We start from the raw sequence: 17,621 nt of genomic DNA on the forward strand, positions 1-17,621 counted from the left end.
ATCTGGGTGTATGCACGGTCTGGTGTAAATCTATCTGGGTTTATGCACGGTCTGGTGTAAATCTATCTGGGTGTATGCACGGTCTGGTGTAAATCTATCTGGGTGTATGCATGGTCTAATGTAATTTTATCTAGGTGTATGCACGGTCTGGTGTAAATCTATCTGGGTGTATGCACGGTCTGGTGTGAATCTATCTGGGTGTATGCATGGTCTGGTGTAATTGTATCTAGGTGTATGCACGGTCTGGTGTAAATCTATCTGGGTGTATGCACGTTCCGGTGTAAATCTATCAGGGTGTATGCACGGTCCGGTGTAAATCTATCCGGGTGTATGCACGGTCCGGTGTAAATCTATCTGGGTGTATGCACGGTCTGATGTAATTTTATCTAGGTGTATGCACGGTCTGGTGTAAATCTATCTGAGTGTATGCATGGTCTGGTGTAATTGTATCTAGGTGTATGCACGGTCTGGTGTAAATCTATCTGGGTGTATGCACGGTCTGGTGTAAATCTATCTGGGTGTATGCACGAACCGGTGTAAATCTATCTGGGTGTATGCACGGTCCGGTGTAAATCTATCTGGGTGTATGCATGGTCTGGTGTATATCTATCTGGGTGTATGCACGGTCTGATGTAATTGTATCTAGGTGTATGCACGGTCTGGTGTAAATCTATCTGGGTGTATGCCCGGTCTGGTGTAAATCTATCTGGTTGTATGCACGGTCTGATGTAATTGTATCTAGGTGTATGCACGGTCCGGTGTAAATCTATCTGGGTGTATGCACGGTCCGGTGTAAATCTATCTGAGTGTATGCACAGTCTGATGTAATTGTATCTAGGTGTTTGCACGGTCTGGTGTAAATCTATCTGGGTGTATGCACAGTCCGGTGTAAATCTATCTGGGTGTATGCACGGTCTGATGTAAATCTATCTGGGTGTATGCACGGTCCGGTAAAAATCTATCTGGGTGTATACACGGTCTGGTGTAAATCTATCTGGGTGTATGCACAGTCTGATGTAAATCTATCTGGGTTTATGCACGGTCCGGTGTAAGTCTATCTGAGTGTATGCACGGTCTGGTGTAAATTTATCTGGGTGTATGCACGGTCTGGTGTAAATCTATCTGGGTGTATGCACGGTCTGATGTAAATCTATCTGGGTGTATGCACGGTCCGGTGTAAATCTATCTGGGTGTATGCACGGTCTGATGTAAATCTATCTGGGTGCAAGCACGGTCTGGTGTAAATCTATCTGGGTGTATGCACGGTCTGGTGTAAATCTATCTGGGTGTATGCACGGTCTGGTGTAAATCTATCTGGGTGTATGCACGGTCTGGTGTAAATCTATCTGGGTGTATGCACGGTCCGGTGTAAATCTATCTGGGTGTATGCACGGTCTGATGTAAATCTATCTGGGTGTATGCATGGTCCGGTGTAAATCTATCTGGGTGTATGCACGGTCCGGTGTAAATCTATTTGGGTATATGCATGGTGTAAATCTATCTGGGTGTATGCACGGTCTGGTGTAAATTTATCTGGGTGATGCATGGTATGGTGTAAATCTATCTGGGTGTATGCACGGTCTGGTGTAAATCGATCTGGGTGTATGCACAGTCTGGTGTAAATCTATCTGGGTGTATGCACGGTCCGGTGTAAATATATCTGGGTGTATGCACGGTCTGATGTAATTGTATCTAGGTGTATTCACAGTCTGGTGTAAATCTATCTGGGTGTATGCACGGTCTGGTGAAAATCTATCTGGGTGTATGCATGGTCTGGTGTAATTGTATCTAGAAGTATGCACGGTCTGGTGTAAATCTATCTGGTGTATGCACGGTCTGGTCTAAATCTATCTGGATGTATACACGGTCTGGTGTATATCTATCTGGGTGTATGCACGGTCCGGTGTAAATCTATCTGGGTGTATGCACGGTCTGGTGTAAATCTATCTGGGTGTATGCACAGTCTGGTGTAAATCTATCTGGGTGTATGCACGGTACGGTGTAAATCTATCTAGTTGTATGCACGGTCTGGTGTAAATATATCTGGGTGTATGCAAGGTCTGGTGTAAATCTATCTGGGTGTATGCACGGTCTGGTGTAAATCTATCTGGGTGTATGCATGGTCTAATGTAATTGTATCTAGGTGTATACACGGTCTGGTGTAAATCTATCTGGGTGTATGCACGGTCTGGTGTAAATCTATCTGGGTGTATGCATGGTCTGGTGTAATTGTATCTAGGTGTATGCACGGTCTGGTGTAAATCTATCTGGGTGTATGCACGGTCTGGTGTAAATCTATCTGGATGTATGCACGGCCTGGTGTAAATTTATCTGGGTGTATGCACGGTCCGGTGTAAATCTATCTGGGTGTATGCACTTTCCGGTGTAAATCTATCTGGGTGTATGCACGGTCCGGTGTAAATCTATCTGGGTGTATGCACCGTCTGGTGTTAATATATCTGGGTGTATTCATGGTCTGGTGTAAATCTATCTGGGTTTATTCACGGCCTGGTGTAAATCTATCTGGGTGTATGCACGGTCAGGTGTAAATCTATCTGGGTGTATGCATGGTCTAATGTAATTGTATCTAGGTGTATGCACGGTCTGGTGTAAATCTATCTGGGTGTATGCACGGTCTGGTGTAAATCTATCTGGGTATATACACGATCTGGTGGAAATCTATCTGGGTGTATGCACGGTCTGGTGTAAATCTATCTGGGTATATACACGATCTGGTGTAAATCTATCTGGGTGTATGCACGGTCCAGTGTAAATCTGTCTGGGTGTATTCATAGTCTGGTTCAAATCTATCTAGGTATATGCACGGTCTGGTCTAAATCTATCTGGGTGCATGCACGGTCGGGTGTAAATCTATCTGGGAGTATGCACGATCTGGTGTAAATCTATCTGGGTATATACACGGTCCAGTGTAAATATATCTGGGTGAATGCACGGTCTTGTGTAAATCTATCAGGATGTATGCACGGTCTGGTGTAAATCTATCTGGGTTTATGCACGGTCTGGTGTAAATCTATCTGGGTGTATGCCCGGTCTGGTGTAAATCTATCTGGGTGTATGCATGGTCTAATGTAATTGTATCTAGGTGTATGCACGGTCTGGTGTAAATCTATCTGGGTGTATGCACGGTCTGGTGTAAATCTATCTGGGTGTATGCACAGTATGGTCTAAATCCATCTGGTTGTATGCACGGTCTGGTGTAAATATATCTGGGTGTATGCAAGGTCTGGTGTAAATCTATCTGGGTGTATGCACGGTCTGGTGTAAATCTATCTGGGTGTATGCACGGTCTGGTGTAAATCTATCTGGGTGTATGCATGGTCTAATGTAATTGTATCTAGGTGTATACACGGTCTGGTGTAAATCTATCTGGGTGTATGCACGGTCTGGTGTAAATCTATCTGGGTGTGTGCATGGTCTGGTGTAATTGTATCTAGGTGTATGCACGGTCTGGTGTAAATCTATCTGGGTGTATGCACGGTCTGGTGTAAATCTATCTGGGTGTATGCATGGTCTGGTGTAAATCTATCTGGATGTATGCACGGTCTGGTGTAAATCTATCTGGGTGTATGCACAGTCCGGTGTACATCTATCTGGGTGTATGCACGGTCCGGTGTAAATCTATCTGGGTGTATGCACGGTCCGGTGTAAATCCATCTGGGTGTATGCACGGTCTGGTGTAAATATATCTGGGTGTATGCACGGTCTGGTGTAAATCTATCTGGGTTTATGCACGGTCTGGTGTAAATCTATCTGGGTGTATGCACGGTCTGGTGTAAATCTATCTGGGTGTATGCATGGTCTAATGTAATTGTATCTAGGTGTATGCACGGTCTGGTGTAAATCTATCTGGGTGTATGCACGGTCTGGTGTAATTGTATCTAGGTGTATGCACGGTCTGGTGTAAATCTATCTGGGTGTATGCACGTTCCGGTGTAAATCTATCAGGGTGTATGCACGGTCCGGTGTAAATCTATCCGGGTGTATGCACGGTCCGGTGTAAATCTATCTGGGTGTATGCATGGTCTGATGTAATTTTATCTAGGTGTATGCACGGTCTGGTGTAAATCTATCTGAGTGTATGCATGGTCTGGTGTAATTGTATCTAGGTGTATGCACGGTCTGGTGTAAATCTATCTGGGTGTATGCACGGTCTGGTGTAAATCTATCTGGGTGTATGCACGGTCCGGTGTAAATCTATCTGGGTGTATGCACGGTCCGGTGTAAATCTATCTGGGTGTATGCACGGTCCGGTGTAAATCTATCTGGGTGTATGCATGGTCTGGTGTATATCTATCTGGGTGTATGCACGGTCTGATGTAATTGTATCTAGGTGTATGCACGGTCTGGTGTAAATCTATCTGGGTGTATGCCCGGTCTGGTGTAAATCTATCTGGTTGTATGCACGGTCTGGTGTAAATCTATCTGAGTGTATGCACGGTCTGGTGTAAATCTAACTGGGTCTATGCACGGTCTGATGTAATTGTATCTAGGTGTATGCACGGTCCGGTGTAAATCTATCTGGGTGTATGCACGGTCCGGTGTAAATCTATCTGAGTGTATGCACAGTCTGATGTAATTGTATCTAGGTGTATGCACGGTCTGGTGTAAATCTATCTGGGTGTATGCACAGTCCGGTGTAAATCTATCTGGGTGTATGCACGGTCTGATGTAAATCTATCTGGGTGTATGCACGGTCCGGTAAAAATCTATCTGGGTGTATGCACGGTCTGGTGTAAATCTATCTGGGTGTATGCACGGTCTGATGTAAATCTATCTGGGTTTATGCACGGTCCGGTGTAAGTCTATCTGAGTGTATGCACGGTCTGGTGTAAATTTATCTGGGTGTATGCACGGTCTGGTGTAAATCTATCTGGGTGTATGCACGGTCTGATGTAAATCTATCTGGGTGTATGCACGGTCCGGTGTAAATCTATCTGGGTGTATGCACGGTCTGATGTAAATCTATCTGGGTGCAAGCACGGTCTGGTGTAAATCTATCTGGGTGTATGCACGGTCTGGTGTAAATCTATCTGGGTGTATGCACGGTCTGGTGTAAATCTATCTGGGCGTATGCACGGTCTGGTGTAAATCTATCTGGGTGTATGCACGGTCCGGTGTAAATCTATCTGGGTGTATGCACGGTCTGATGTAAATCTATCTGGGTGTATGCATGGTCCGGTGTAAATCTATCTGGGTGTATGCATGGTCCGGTGTAAATCTATCTGGGTGTATGCACGGTCCGGTGTAAATCTACCTGGGTGTATGCACGGTCCGGTGTAAAGCTATCTGGGTGTATGCACGGTCTGGTGTAAATCTATCTGGGTGTATGCACGGTCTGGTGTAAATCTATCTAGGTGCAAGCACGGTCTGGTGTAAATCTATCTGGGTGTATGCACGGTCTGGTGTAAATCTATCTGGGTGTATGCACGGTCCGGTGTAAATCTATCTGGGTGTATGCACGGTCTAATGTAAATCTATCTGGGTGTATGCACGGCCCGGTGTAAATCTATCTGGGTGTATGCATGGTCCAGTGTAAATCTATCTGGGTGTATGCACGGTCCGGTGTAAATCTATCTGGGTGTATGCACGGTCCGGTGTAAATCTATCTGGGTGTATGCACAGTCCGGTGTAAATCTATCTGGGTGTATGCACGGTCTGGTGTAAATCTATCTGGGTGCAAGCACGGTCTGGTGTAAATCTATCTGGGTGTATGCACGGTCTGGTGTAAATATATCTGGGTGCAAGCACCTTGTGGTGTAAATCTATCTGGGTGTATGCACAGTCTGGTGTAAATCTATCTGGGTGCAAGCACGGTCTGGTGTAAATCTATCTGGGTGTATGCACGGTCTGGTGTAAATCTATCTGGGTGCAAGCACGGTCTGGTGTAAATCTATCTGGGTTTATGCACGGTCTGGTGTAAATCTATCTGGGTGCAAGCACGGTCTGGTGTAAATCTATCTGGGTGCAAGCACGGTCCCATGTAAATCCATGCAGATCCATGCACGGTCCGGTCTAAATCTATCTGGGTGTATGCACGGTCTGGTGTAAATCTATCTGGGTGTATGCACGGTCTGGTGTAAATCTATCTGGGTGTATGCACAGTCTGGTGTAAATCTATGTGGGTGTATGCATGGTCTGGTGTAATTGTATCTAGGTGTATGCACGGTCTGGTGTAAATCTATCTGGGTGAAAGCACGGTCTGGTGTAAATCTATCTGGGTGTATGCACGGTCTGGTGTAAATCTATCTGGGTGCAAGCACGGTCTGGTGTAAATCTATCTGGGTGTATGCACGGTCTGGTGTAAATCTATCTGGGGGTATGCACGGTCTGGTGTAAATCTATCTGGGTGTATGCACAGTCTGGTGTAAATCTATGTGGGTGTATGCACGGTCCGGTGTAAATCTATCTGGGTGTATGCATGGTCTGGTGTAATTGTATCTAGGTGTATGCACGGTCTGGTGTAAATCTATCTGTGTGTATGCACGGTCTGGTGTAAATCTATCTGGGTGTATGCATGGTCTAATGTAATTGTATCTAGGTGTATACACGGTCTGGTGTAAATCTATCTGGGTGTATGCACAGTCTGGTGTAAATCTATCTGGGTGTTATCACGGTCCGGTGTAAATCTATCTGGGTGTATGCATGGTCTGGTGTAATTGTATCTAGGTGTATGCACGGTCTGGTGTAAATCTATCTGGGTGTATGCACGGTCTGGTGTAAATCTATCTGGAAGCAAGCACGGTCTGGTGTAAATCTAGCTGGGTTTATGCACGGTCTGGTGTAAATCTATCTGGGGGTATGCACGGTCTGGTGTAAATCTATCTGGGTGTATGCACAGTCCGGTGTAAATCTATCTGGGTGTATGCATGGCCTGGTGTAATTGTATCTAGGTATATGCACGGTCTGGTGTAAATCTATCTGGGTGTATGCACGGTCTGGTGTAAATCTATCTGGAAGCAAGCACGGTCTGGTGTAAATCTATCTGGGTGCAAGCACGGTCTGGTGTAAATCTATCTGGGTTTATGCACAGTCTGGTGTAAATCTATCTCAGTGCCAGCACGGTCTGGTGTAAATCTATCTGCGTGCAAGCACGGTCGCATGTAAATCCATGCAGATCCATGCACGGTCCGGTGTAAATCTATCTGGGTGTATACAGTCTGGTGTAAAACGATCTAATTGTTTGCAAAGTCTGGTCCACACTGTGTTATGGAGCTATCAGGAGGACTTTCTAGTATCTATAGATGTACGTATCGGGAATGAGGTTCTCTGGATGAATGCACAGTCAGATGTTTCTGGATAAATGCACGGTCGGATGTAAAATACTCCAGATGTTTGCACAGTTATGGCTAAATGTTTGTACCTGTATGTGGTGGGTATTCTTAAGGATGGAGCTGTTGTTGGGAACAACTCACTCTTGGTGCACACACACTGAAGCGAAAAGCCCTCTGAGATGTGTGTACACTGGTGTAAAACACCTTGAATAAAGGCACAGTCTGGTGTAAAACTCTCCGGTGTGAGCACAATCTGAAGTCTCGTGTGCACGCACACACGCTGTCTAGTGTTTTACCCTGTAGCGCCATTTTTATGTTAGTTGCATGTATACTATATCGCAATGGCGATGGAGTATACAAACCGCCATGATAATGGTTAGCCTGCCCGATTGAGATGCGGGCGAACAATAGCTGTGATAGGTTTGGCTACGGTTGTGACTACTGAATTACGGCAATAGCCAAATCTCTCCGATGGACTAAGAGCCGATGGGGAAATGGCTATTGTTCCGCCCAAATCCACAAAAAAAGGGCCCAAGGGAAAAATATTTATATTTATAGACCTCCGACGTTGAAATCCCCATACACCTAATAATCACTATACTTTAAAAAATGTGGTGGTCTTTTTCAATCAAAAGAACAGTATAATCTTTGTACTGCTATGTACGCCCTCAATCTCTCTGGAATTGTAAGAAACAAAGGCTCTGTAGTTAGCAAAAGCTTCTATCAAATAGGAAAAAAGATAAGGCATGAAATACAAAAAAGAAGAATCATACCCACTCTAGGCTCTTTTGGTATCCCATCATTGCACAGAGAAGCGTGCCCAGTGTCATTATCTGGGTGTTACCAAAAACAACTAAGTAGTGCTCGCACTAGATTGATCGAGAAAGACACTATATGTAGTTTATCCTCTTGTGAATTTTGAATTTGAATTTAAAAAAATGTATAAAGCGCACTTATACCATGCGGTTTCATGGCGCTAGTAGGAAGCTGAGATTACCGGGGAAGGACATAGGATTTAGGATGGGAAGGCTTGGTGAAAGAGATAAGTTTTGAGGATCTTTCGGAACTCGATGTAGGAAGGGGCAGATCTAACAGAAATGGGGAGGGCATTCCAAAAGGTGTGGGCGAGTACAGAAAATTTCAAGCCGCCGGACCTGCTTTTCTTAAAGCAGGGTACCGAGAGAATAAGCTTGGTGGAGGAGCGTAGCTCTCTGCTGGGGCGATAGACGGCAAGGGCAGAGGAAATAAACACAGGAGCAGAGCGGGCTAAGGCCTGGAATGTTGTACAGCCCAATTTGAAAAGAGACCGTTCTTTAATGGGTAACCAGTGGAGAGATTTTAGTGTGGGGGTGATGTGGGAGAATTTGGGCAACCCCAAAAATCAGGCGAGCTCCCTGATTTTGCACCAACTGGAGACGTCGAAGGGCGTTGGCGGGTACGCCGTTATACACGATGTTCCCGTAATCCAGTCTCGATAAAACCATCGCCATTAAGATCAGTTTTAGTGCCGAAATTTTGCGGACAGTACGGAGGACAAAGAAACAGGAGGAGACTACCGAACTTATCTGGGTGTGGAGAGTGAGGTGTTGATCAACCGTGATCCCCAGTGTTTTGGCAGAGAGTGACGGCAAAGGTGGGGAACCTAAAGAGGGTGGCCAAAAGGAAGGAGATCAGGGACTGCGACTGCCCCCGGTAAGAACCAACTCGGTCTTATCCGGGTTCAGTTTTAGATGGTTGGTATTCATCCAGTCCCTGATAAACAGCATTGTGGATTGAAAATTGTGGACAGAAGAAGGAGAGTGAGAAAGATTAAAAATGAGCTGGAGGTCATCGGCGTAGTTGTACACCGTGACCTCCATCTCTTGAAGTGCGGAAATGAGGGGGAAAATGTACAGATTAAATAAGAAAGGGGAAAGGCAGGATCCCTGAGGGACACCACACTGGACCTTGCGAGGGGAAGCAGTGAAGTCTGCCAGGCGGACAGCTTGAGTGCGCTCGCTCAAGAAAGAGCTGAGCCAAACCAGCATATGGCCCCCTATGCCCGCCGCCCTGACACGGGAAAGAAGGATGGAATGATCAACCGTGTCAAAGGCGGCGGACAAATCCAAAAGGATGAGGGCCTGAGGGATGTTGGAATCCAGCCCTTCTCTCAATTCGTCTATAACTGAGACGACAACTTTCTCTGCGGAATGTCGAGAACGGAAGCCCGCCTGCCGTGGTGCAAGGTAAGCACTGTCTTCGACAAAGGAACTGAGTTCCTTGGTGACATAGGACTCAAGGACCTTGCCCAAGAAAGGAAGAAGAGAAATGGGGCGATAGTTTAGAGGGGAAGAGGGATCGGCTCCAGGCTTTTTTTAAATAGGTATGATAGTGGCTGCTTTATAAGTGGTGGGAACAATGCCCCGCCCAAGCGAGTCGTTAAGGAGAGCAAGGGGGGGCATGTAGCAGCTTGAGAGGGCCGTACGTAACACATGGGCCGGACAGGGGTCAACGGGAGAACCAGACTTGACCCGGGCTGACAGAGAAAGAAAAATGTCTTTGGTCATTGGAGGTATGTGAGTCAAGTTGGACTTATTAAGTGGTGGCAAAAAATCACGAAAGGTAGGGGAGGGAGGGGATATGTTGGCCTTAATTATTGCAACTTTCTCAATGAAAAAATCATTGAGTAGGTTGCAAAAAGATTGAGACGGAGGGGTCTTGGATGATGTCCTATCTGAAGACGCCTACTCTTGAACTGTGGCAAAGATTTCTTTTGGTTGATTCTCAGCTGCAAGAATCCTGCCCGAGAAGTATTCGGTCTTGGCGGCAAGAATGGCTCTTTTGTATTCGTTAAGAATGGAAGTATAACGAATTTTAAGAGTGGGACAGTAGGCCAACCGCCAAGCTCGTTCTGCTCGGCGTGCTTCGAGTTTTATTCCTTTAAGATCAGGGGTGAACCATTTAATGGCCAGGTGGCCCTTCTAATGGTGACATGCTTCATGGGAGCCACCTGATCACTGGCCTTCGAGAGCCAGCCGTCTAAGATGGTTATTTGGGATGGGAGAGTGGAACCTTCAAGGTCAGGGCAGGTGGCTAACAGAGAGGCGCACAGGGAAGGGACATCTGCACTACTCCAGTTCCTGGCCCAGGTATCTTTAGGGTGAAAAGTACGTTTGACGGAAAGAAATCAAGGAGTGGTCAGACCACACACATGGCGCCACTATAGGAGTGGTGACTGGGACATTGAGGGTCCAGACTTGATCCAGGATGTGACCTCGAGAGTGAGTGGGAGTATGGACCTGAGAAACAAAATTAAGACTAAGGAGAAGTTGAGTAAATTCCCTAGACGTAGCGTCTTCCGCTGGGTCATTGGGCCAAAAATTAAAATTCCCTAGGACCAATACAGAAACATTATTGACCACTAAAGTGGCAAGTAGATCTTGAATAGCTGAAATAAAATGTGGACAGGATTGTGGTGGGCGGTAAATTAACACACATGTAATAGGGGATTGAAAGGAAACAGTGCGCTCAACTAAATAATCAACCGCAGGTATAGGGGGGAAGGGGAGTACCTGAAAGTGGAGGTTGTTACGAGCAATCAAGGCAACTCCACCCCCCGTCTTCCCCTCAGGTCGATCTGCTCAGAGAATGAAGTAGAGGGGGGAAGCGCTGCCAGGATATTAGGGAGTGAATCAGAACGAAGCCACGTTTCTGTCAGAAACAGAAGGTGTGGATTATATGATTCCAGTAAATTAAACAGATCGAGCTGATGCTTGACTGCTGATCTTGTGTTCAGAAGATATACCAGGGTAGAAGGTGTGAGGCTAGTTGAGGAAATGCTGGTAGAGGGGGCAGGAGAAGAAGGGGCAGGGGAGGGGAGGGAAGCAGGGAAGGAATATGGGGAGGTTCTCCGGGCTAGACCAAGTTCAAGGACCCGTGAGAGGGCAGCTGGGTAAAGTGGCCAGGAAGCCTGATAAGACCGGAGTTGGGCAGCAGAATAAGAAATAAAATGGGCAAGGTGCATGGCCCCTAGCCCCGATCGGCCGCGGACGGGCGCAGACGGGCTTGCCTTTGGCGTCCGCTGCGCGTGCGCATAAGGGGGGGCTTATGAGGTCAGAGGTGCCGGAAAATTAGAGCGCTGACCCGGGAGGCGGCTCCAAGGTGGCGCCTTGTGGTATGTAAGAAGAAAGAAGCACGATGGGAAAAAAGATTATCTTTCTGAATTTTATATTTAAAGAAAGCAGTGAAAATAGTGAAAGAAGTGTGAATAAAATCAGATAGACTCCAGAACTGCTATACAATACTAGATTGATAGAGTCTCCCTAAATAAAAACCAAAGTGAGGGACAGTTATGACCAATTGACTGTCCATATGGTCAACATGTTTCAGCCATAAAGCGAGGGTATTCCTCTGGCTTTCGTCAGGACCTTATATTTCGAATGTCACTGCATTATTATCTACAACTGTATTACATACTTGAACTTCAGTTGTAACTTCATTGTAACAAGTGTGATGGTTTTGTTCACATCTGAAAAGAAAAGAAAATACAACAGTTTTCTACATCCCATGTGATTGTGCATTAACAGCTCATAATAAAGCTAGTCACTTTTAGGACGCCGTTGCGTCAAAATCTTGCGCCTGCCTCACAGCAGGCATAAGACTGACACAGGCCCTTTCACATGGGGCTTGCCCCGTGTGAAAGGACGCATTGCTGGAGTTGCGTCACTTTTGTGACACACTCCAGCAATGCGTCACTTTTGCACTTGCAGATACGTCAGAAATACTGACGTATCTGTAACTCCTTGCGCAATGATGAGTCATACTGTAAATATGACGCATCATTGGTGTCGCAAGGAGGGCGCAGTGAAAAGTGACGCATCGCTGTTTTCACGCAGCGATGCGTCACTTTTCATAAATGAGGCCCAGTGTCTTTCTCGATCAATCTAGAGGGAGCACTACTTAGTTCTTTTTGGTAACACCCAGATGATGACACTGGGCACGCTTCTCTGTGCAATGATGGGATACCAAAAGAACCTAGAGTGCGTATGACTCTTCCTTTTTGTTTTTCATGCCTTATCTTTTTTCCTATTTGATAGTAGCTTTTGCTAACTACAGTGTCTTTGTTTCTACGTTCTCACACGTGTCCAGAGATATCGAGGGCGTACATAGCGGTATATACTGTTTTTTGTTTCAAAAAGACCACCACATTTTTTAAGTATAGTTCCGCCCACCAAATTAGGATTGGTGGACATATAGCTATGTTTTACTCTCCATCACTACCAGGCAAACTCTGGCGGTGAGGGACAGACAAATGGTAATAATTGTCCCCTCACAATTGGAAATGATTCCAAAGGAGGGGGTTCATGACATTTTTTTTCACAAAAAAATAATTTGTTTGGTCATGCTGATGCAACCCTGCACAAACCCTGAAATGCATTGGCAGGTACTGCTGTGATGGAACTTCCTGCCAGTGATTCTAAATTACCCCCTGCTTGGCGGTCTCTTATAAATGTGGCGGGCTGTCCCTCCACCAGGGGGATGGATTAATTTACTCAATTCCCTGGAGGAACAATGGCTCTCTTTACACAATTAAACCAGGTCCATAGTCACACACCGGAATGTGGGAACTTTGACGCATGCTTTAATATGCATACATAAGGAGCGACATACTATCCCATGCTTAGAATGCTGTGCATGACAAACTAACACCCCACCTCCCCTGCCCGACCCACCTATTCCTCACTCCACAGAAAAGTGCAGGTCAATTATCTTCTTCTTCAGGGAGAAAATACAGAAGATCTGATCACACATTGCCGACTTCAAGCCTGCTTTAGCTTCTATGCACGCCATTTCCCATACAATCCCGCAACGATGAACATTCAAAGCCCAGTTGTTGGCATACTCTGCTCCCTGAAAGTCACTTATGGTGATGATGTCTTACCATCGTCCTTCATCAAAGCTCTCTCTGGGGACGCTCGCTTGCCTCTGCTCCCCATTGTCAATGCCTCTCTCACTCAAGCCGTCTTTCCAGAAGCTCTCAGACAGGTCAGACCCTCCCACTCCTAAAGAAACTTTCTTGGACCCTGATGACCTCAACAATTACCGGCCCATCACTAACTCACCATTTGTTTGGCAAGATCATTGGAAAAGCAGTCTATTTCAACTTGAGGATCACATCAGTGTGAACCACTCCAGCATGATTGCCAGTCTGCCTTCAGATTACACTGCGACATGCAAACACCTACCATACACATCATATACGATGCCCTCCCAACTCCTGACCACGGATGAAGATGTTTAAACAGATTAATATCCACTCAGAACGTGATTGTGATCCCTAAAGTGATGGGGAGCACACAGTGTTGTTTAAATACCCCTCACACACCAACAGGCCCCTTGGTGTCATGCTTCATCATCGGGGCCTTCGCACCCCTCTACGGGATGCGGCGTGCTACGACTCACGAATACGTAGGAGCACTTGATAGTGAACTAAGTGTAGGTGTGTGATGAGGGAAAAAGTGTGAGTGGTGAGGTGAGGTGAGGTGAAAAAAGTGAAGTTTTAATTAAAAAATACCTGGCTCATAGGAAAAAGTTATTTATTATGTCCTTGGCTGGTATTTTTAAAAAGTGCAAAGTGAGGTTGACAATATACGTATTAGGGTATATCAACCTTTGAAAGCGTTGACATGTTTCGGAGGACAGCGACTCCTTCTTCAGGACGGATGAGGATATGCACGTTATCCTCACCTTACTCACATAGAATGTAGAATGTCAAAGTGTATTCTACCAAAAACAAAAACTAGGTGAAATGTATCTATCAATGTTAATTATGGGTAAGCTCCGTTGCGCCCAATTGGCGTTTGAGGAACCTGTGAAGAAAAGACATAGTAAAACATCACAGTCGGACGTCCAGGAACAAGGAAAAACAATGTTTTCTAGTCATTGGAGGGTAAAAAAGAACCCGAAATGAGGTTCAGGGACCCTGTGAAATAAAACATTCAAAAAGACTCACAGTGGACACAAGACATACATCTATAGTATAGAACACGCCAGGATATTTCTCCCAAAAAAGACTGTGGAGGAGAGGAGTTGTTAAATGGAGGCTTACTTATAGTTCAAGGTTTGATGACCACATGAGCCTAAGCGTGGTATTGGGGGGTTCCTTCCTCACTGCTCAGTAAAGCAACCTATAGGATAATAAGGGTGGGTTTTAGGTTGTCATCGTAATTTAGATAGACAAATTGCTAATCTTGAACCTTGCGACCCAACTCAAGGTTACTGCATGGTCTAATAGCCTGCCTTCCCCTCAACGCTGCTCCGACGAAGTGTGAGGTATGGTTGATGTTCTACCTCTTATATACTGCCAGTGCTTCCAATTAGGGAGTAAATTGGTTAATTAGACACCGAAACATGCCCAAATTCAGGTGCTTGCTGCAGACAAAGTCCAGTACTGCGCGCTCGGCAAGGGCGCGGTATGGAATTGCAATGCGCATGCGTTAGAAACTAGCGCTGTTGCATTCGCGCATGCGTCGCACCCAGGATGGGTTTCCGGATGAATGCAGTCAGCGCGCATGCGTAACTAAAAGACGCCAGCGCATGTTCTATGTTAAGGCATTCAGTTTCATTAAATTCTAAGGGGGGCAAAGGCTAATTGCCTGTATATTACGGCGCGTAAGTATTTAAAAAGGAAGCTGTCACCCTGCGCATTAAGCCCATATTAAAGGAGGCAAATACAGTAATAGCCAAGAGAATTGGATTAGGTTATGATTAGGGTAACGCCTGTGTTAAACAGTGCGCACATGTTCCATAATGACGTTTGCACCCTGCGCGTTATTGTTTGGTTTCTTATTGCAGAAGGACTGCATAAGCAACATTTTCAGGGTAGCGTAGTTCTAATCTTGCCCTGTGTAGAGGCAGTATAATTACATATTGAGGTGAGGGCTGTCCCAGTATTCATACATCTCATATAGTCAATAGGAAACAACTGTTTAGAGGTTACAATGAGTCTGTACTGTCAACCTTATGGGCAAAGTGAGGGCTAACACTGTCACCATAAACATTCAGCGTAACTGACTCCAGGGGATAGAGTCATTGAGCCCAGAGGTGTCAGTCCCAAGGCGGAACACCCACCGCTGTTCTTTGTCAAATAGCCCTGACTCTGTAGGCAGCTGCTCAATCACTGCCCAGTTTAACTCATTTACACAGTGTTGGTATTCAAGGAAATGGGCTGCCATTTTCGTAGTTGATTGTTTGCATCTAACGTTGCTTTTATGCTCATTGATCCTTATTTTGACTTGCCTTGTTGTCATTCCCACGTATCCCTTCTTACAGGGACATGTGATTAGGTACACAACGTTTTTACTGTTACAGTTGGTAAACATACGTTGTTCCCAACTGGTACCATTCGTGAAGGTGAGTGTCTGACTTTTCTTGGTAAGATGACAGCTGTTGCTGTTGCCACAAGGGTGATGGCCCTGTATTCCTTGTAACCTTGTTTGTTCCACTTTGTGTGTGGGAGGTCTTGTGTGGACAAGCATGTCCTTTAAATTCCTGCCACGTCTATGAGCAAACAGCAGTTTTTCCAGATTCAGTGAGCCGCTTGTCAGTGTACGCCAATGCTTGTTGACCAGTTTGGATACTTGGTTTGCAACTGGACTGTAAGTCGTGACACAGACTGTTCTGCTTGGTTGGTCATCTTTCTGGGGCTTATCTTCCAAAAGAGCTTCACGGTTGTTATTCCTGGCTCTTTTCATTGCCTTCTGGATGACTTGATTCGGATATTTTCTTTGTCTCAGTTTCCTGCTCAAGTCCTTCGCCTGAGTTTTGTACTTGGCTAAGTCGCTGCAGTTGCGACGTAGGCGTAGGAACTGCCCGTATGGTAAATTCTCCCTCAGGTGACGAGGATGGAAACTGTCAAACCTGAGGAGGCAGTTCTTCGCCGTAGGTTTAAAATGGGTCTCAGTTTTTAGCAGACCTGCTTCATGATAGATATTGAGATCCAGAAAGACCATCGAGCTGTTGGACATTTGATGGGTAAATTTTAAGAAAGAGTTCTGGTCATTGAGCCATTGCATGAACTCGGAGATTGAATGGCCATCCCCCTCCCAAATGACCAAAATGTCATCAATATAGCGTCGCCATGTGTGGATTCTCCCTCTGAAAGGGTTGTTGGGGTGGAGAATCTTGGAGGACTCTAGATGGTGAAGTACCAAACTCCCCGGGGAGTGGTCATGGAATGTATCTCGCTAGCCCTTACCAAAAACTTTTTCGAATATGAGGGCACCCTGTTTTGGCAAAGCCATGGAACCAGCATGGGGAGCACATTTGCTCCGAGCCTGGCGGGATTGTACGTTCACCATCTAGAGTCCTCCAAGATTCTCCACCCCGCAGCAATGGAAGATCTGCACTTCACGCCAGCAGTGACAGCCCGCGGTGATCACCAGTGCGAAGCTGCAGCGACAACTGGCTCTTCTTACTACAGCAACAACCACCCGCGGCACTTGAGCAGCTTGTGCCAACAGCCTCTGCCTCGCGGCCTCCGCCAATACTAACAGAACTCTCCGCTGGACTTGGGAAGGTAACTCCCCCACGAGGCTGACTTGGTCCCTGTATCCGGCACCCCACCATTGCAGTTGGCCTGAACTTGTAACTTGCCCCGGTGTAGCATGAGCAGATAACACTGAGTGGCGCTTTCTGCTTCTTGGTTCTATTTTTACCTTAAATTTTAAAAACTCATCTCTTGTTCTACTGATTGAATTTTTTTCATGTTGGTGTCATTTTCTTTATTTAATTTTATGCTGTTCTCTAAGTTGGTTTCTTGTGCTTTGTTGTCACTGTATTACTGTTTGGGTGCTACATACATACCTTACACGTTGCCTCTAAGTCATACCTGACTGCTTTGCACCTGGCTACCAGAGGGTCAATTTAGTCACTTGTTTGGTTCACCCAGACAATGATTGTGTTTAAAATTTGAGTGGGGCTTCTACCCCTCTCAACTATCAACCCAATTTCTAATATACACTCTTACTAATAAGTGTGATGCAAGTGGGATGAAACAGTATAATTAATAAAGAAGTATCACACCCACACACACACACAGAGCAGTAGGTTATAAAGCAGTTGACTGCTATGTTTTTTGATACACTTGTTGAAAAGTACCTAAAAAACATGTAGGGATTGGTGATGAAAGCGCACTGGTACTCAGAAAGTTGGTGTTCGCCTGGTTCTGTCAGGATTTTCCCACACTACGAGGGCTAATACTACCTAGTCTGCAAAGCAACACACACACACAGACACCCACACACTCACACACACACATTTCATCCCCTTCACCCTCACGCTCATCAGGAT

At 45.7% G+C, this 17,621-nt stretch overlaps 1 protein-coding gene across 2 annotated transcripts in view; it reads left to right on the plus strand.

Moving 5' to 3' along the window:
• Nucleotides 1–17,621, plus strand: part of LOC147700450 (pregnancy-specific beta-1-glycoprotein 7-like) — a 225,266-nt gene that overhangs the window by 139,294 nt on the left and 68,351 nt on the right. The gene's annotated exons all lie outside the window — the stretch shown is intronic.

The sequence above is a fragment of the Lissotriton vulgaris genome, chromosome 8 (assembly GCF_964263255.1).
Source record: "Lissotriton vulgaris chromosome 8, aLisVul1.2, whole genome shotgun sequence".
In the NCBI taxonomy this organism is placed as follows: domain Eukaryota; kingdom Metazoa; phylum Chordata; class Amphibia; order Caudata; family Salamandridae; genus Lissotriton; species Lissotriton vulgaris.